This window comes from Meles meles, chromosome 16 (assembly GCF_922984935.1).
Source record: "Meles meles chromosome 16, mMelMel3.1 paternal haplotype, whole genome shotgun sequence".
NCBI lineage: Eukaryota > Metazoa > Chordata > Mammalia > Carnivora > Mustelidae > Meles > Meles meles.
Genome location: NC_060081.1, coordinates 29527077 through 29531297, shown reverse-complemented (window position 1 = coordinate 29531297; position 4221 = coordinate 29527077).

The following is a 4221-nucleotide window of genomic DNA, read 5'->3' as shown; positions in this document are numbered from 1 at the left end:
GTTACCCATCAAATCCTTACTCCCGTCCTCCCAACCGCAGCCCCTGGACCTGGCATTGCCACCTTCATCTGAACCTGGTACCAATAAATCTTCTACCCCCTGTGACATGGCTGTTTGTCTCCCACTACTGAGGCCTCAGTCCTGTACTGAGCCTCCCCTGTGTCCTCTTCTGGGAGCAGGTTCATCCATATGCAGGATTGGGAGGCAGCTCAGCGTGTGGCCGAGGCTCACGATCCTGACAGTGTCACCAAGGTGCTTGTGGGGCAGGTCCGGGGGGCCTTGGAGGAGGACTTTCCAAAAGCAGAAGTGCTGCTGCTTCAGGCCCAGGGTCCAGGCCTGGCCCTCAAGTATTATAAGGTAGGACACCGGATTCGGGGCCATGAGGGGGAGGGGGAGAGAGTGTAAGAACCCACAGAGCACTACACTAACCAATACTACTGGGAAAGATCCAGGGAGTTAGCAATGGAGAGGGGGAAGGAGAGAAGAAGGAGAAGAGAGGTCCAAGAACCTAGGGATCCGTGGCCCATAGTATACAGCACCTGTGTGGCAGTGGGAAGGTGTCATGCCGGCCTCTGCCTTCCTGATACCTGGAAATCTGAGCAGGAGGCTGGATTATGGAGTGATGCCCTGTGGATCTGCAAGGACTATGTGCCGGGCCAGCTGGAGGCTCTGCAGGAAGAGTAGGAGCGGGAAGCTACCAAGAAAGGGGCCAGGTATGACGCCAGGAGACAGCAAGTGTCAGCAGGGCTGGAGGGTGGGTCACAAGGTATGCACAGGATAGGCCACGCTGCCCAGCCTGTTCTGGTCACGTGTACTCTCATCTTAGGGGCATGGAGGGGCTCATGGACCAAGCTCGCCAGTGGGAGCAGGCTGGGGAGTATAGCCATGCTGTCAACTGCTACCTCAAGGTGTGGGACTCAGGCAGCAGCAGCCTGGTGGAAAAGTGCTGGATGAAGGTGAGGCGGGCCACACCCTTTTTGTACATCCACTTCCTGGACCGCTCTCACAGCCAGCATTCCTCCTCAGACATTGCTTTTTCCTCCTGGGCCTCTCATTTTCGCTCAGGCAGCACGTTCCTGCTGAGTGCTTGCTAGATGCTAGAGCCAGAACTTTGAAAACTATAAAAAGGGATCTAAGGCAGAACCCCTAACAGCCTGAAATTGGGGGAAGTTGGACCACTGTGGCTCAACTAATTGAGTAGGTCGGTGAAAACTAAAGGATGTGATTTGAAGTGGAGTTCAGAGGAGGGTGAAATCTCAACTGAGAGGGAGGGAGGCTTAGTGAGGGAGGGAGTAGACCTGGGACCAGAGCTGGAAGGGCAAATCCAGAGGCCAGAACTGGGGCCAGATGGAAGCCAGGAAGAAAGCAGAGGCTCCTCCTCTACATAGAAGCTCCTAAAAAGAAGAATCTAACCAGTGAAGCCAAGACAGTAGGTTTCATCAATTCCTAAGCATATATATAATCACATTTTATTATCTTAGAAATTGGGTTGCATGTGAAGTTTTGTTTTCTTTTTTTTTATGATTTTATTTATTTATTTGACACAGAGAGAGAGAGATCACAAGTAGGGAGAGAGTCAGGCAGAGAGAGAGGTGGAAGCAGGCTCCCTGCTGGGAAGAGAGCCTGATGCGGGGCTCGATCCCAGGACCCTGAGATCATGACCCAAACTGAAGGCAGAGGGTTAACCCAGTAAGCCACCCAGATGCCCCTGAATGTGAAGTTTTAAATGATGTATCTGGGGTACTTGGGTGACTTGGTGGGTAAAGCATCTGACTCTGAATTTTCGGCTCAGCACATGATCTCAGGGTTGTGAGATCAAGTTCTGCATTGGGCTCTGCACTGGTTGCGGAATCTGCCTTAGATTCGCTCTTCTCCTCCCTCTGCCCCTCCCCACTCGTGCTGTCTAAAACAAAAAATAACAAAAAATAAGTAAATGATGCATCTTTGATTCCAAGAAATATGGTATTAGGAGTTTGAGGGGGATATGGAGTCAGCGCCGCCGATCCCAGGTCTGAAGGTCTACTTCCACCTGGCAGCTTCCAAGGGGGCTGTGGCCAGAGCGAGTCACATGACACGACTCCCTCCTCTGAGACCCCATCTCGGGAAGCTGTAGGTGGGGTTTGGAGCCCCAAACTTGGCTTCAGGGCCCCTTCCTCGCATTCCATCCATTTGCAGGACACCAAATATCCCTTCACCTTCCGTTCCCCCCCCTCCAGCACAAGAGTGGTCTTTCTAGGTGGAGATCAATTATTGCCCCTTTATTTAGAGAAATTACAGACCCATTGCCACCCATTCTCCCCCCAGGTAGAGAGGCCTTGAGGCTCTTTGATTGCTGAGGGTGCAGGCAGTGGCTGAGCAGGAAAGAAGCCAGAAAAGGGGCAGGTCAGTGAAGTCTTGAGCCAGTCAGTAAATAATGGGGATGAATCTCTTCTCAACTTTCAGCTTCAGGCCTCTAAACTTGGCCTGTTTGGGAGTATTTTGTGTGTGGTCCCTAGGAGATGTGTGTTTTTTTTGGGGGGGGGGGGTCATTTTAATATTTACAAGAAATAAATCAGCAGAACAAGATTATATCAGATAGGCTGTGTACAGTAGCTGTGGCTTGTAAAACATACCAGTAATTTGTACCTGGTGAGTATAAAGAAAACCAAGGCAGGATTCAGATATCTTTACAACCAAGGGAGTACACAGGGCATCAACAAATTAGAGGACAAAAAAATTCACATTTTCTACATTAAAAAAAATTACAGATCTCACAAATGTCTTTGAAGACAAAGAAAAAGCCAAAGTCCTCTGAAGGGTGGGAAAGAAGAAGAAATCTGAAACGGAACTCTAAATGTAAAAAGAGTTTTACTTCACAAGACCAATTTTCTTGGCTTCTGTTTTATATATCAACAATCTCCACATTTTGACTATAAAAACTTCTGTTCTTCATCAAGTACCATGGCAACATCCTAGGAGACGTGTTTTGAGTAGCCCCTGAAATCTTTAGACAGACCATGTCTGAGCCTCTCCCTAGGGGAGCTGTGTTTGAGTCTCTTCTTAACGGGACTGTGATGGGTTCTCGCAGAGGGACTGAGATGGGTTTTGCCACACCAACTGTACTGGCCCCTTTCAAAGTGGCTCTGTTGGCTCTGCTCAGAAGGACTGTGTCTGTTCCTCTCAGAGAGATTGCGTCCACTTCTTTCAGAGGGACTACAGTGAGTTCTCTCTGAGAAACTGCGACCTCTCCTCTCAGAGGGCCTGTGCTGTCTTCTCTCAAAACGACTGTGTCCTCTCACCTCTAAGGGACTGTGATGAGTTTTCTGAAAGAGATTGCGACTGCTCCTCTCATGGGGACTATGACATCTCCTCTCAGAGGGACTGCGACATCTCCTCTCAGAGGGACTGTGACATCTCCTCTCAGAGGGACTCTGATGTCTTCTCTCAGAGGGACTGTAATGTCTCTTCCAAGGAAGACTCTGATGGCTCCTCTCAGAGGGACTGTGATGGTTCCTTTCAGAGGGACTTCGATGGCTCCTTTGAGAAAGACTTTGATGGCTCCTCTCAGAGGGACTGTAATGTCTCTTCCAAGGAAGACTCTGATGGCTCCTCTCAGAGCGACTGTGTTGGTTCCTTTCAGAGGGACTTCGATGGCTCCTCTGAGAAGGACTTTGATGGCTCCTCTCAGAGGGACTGTAATGTCTATTCCAAGGAAGACTCTGATGGCTCCTCTCAGAGCGACTGTGTTGGCTCCTTTTAGAGGGACTTCGATGGCTCCTCTGAGAAGGACTTTGATGGCTCCTCTCAGAGGGACTGTAATGTCTATTCCAAGGAAGACTCTGATGGCTCCTCTCAGAGTGACTGTGTTGGCTCCTTTCAGAGGGACTTCGATGGCTCCTCTGAGAAGGACTTTGATGGCTCCTCTCAGAGGGACTGTAATGTCTATTCCAAGGAAGATTCTGATGGCTCCTCTCAGAGGGACTGTGATATCTCCTTAGGGAAGGACTTTGATGGCTCCTCTCAGAGGGACTGTGATGGCTCTTTAAAGAAGGACTTCGAAGCCTCCTCTCAGAGAGACTGTGATGGCTCTTTAGGGAAGGACTTTGGTGTCTCCTCTCAGAGGGACTGTGATGTCTCTTCCGAGGAAGACTTCGGTGGCTCCTCTCAGAGGGACTGTAATGGCTCTTCTGAAGAAGGCTTCGGTGGCTCCTCTCAGAGGGACCGTGATGGCTCTTTAGGGAA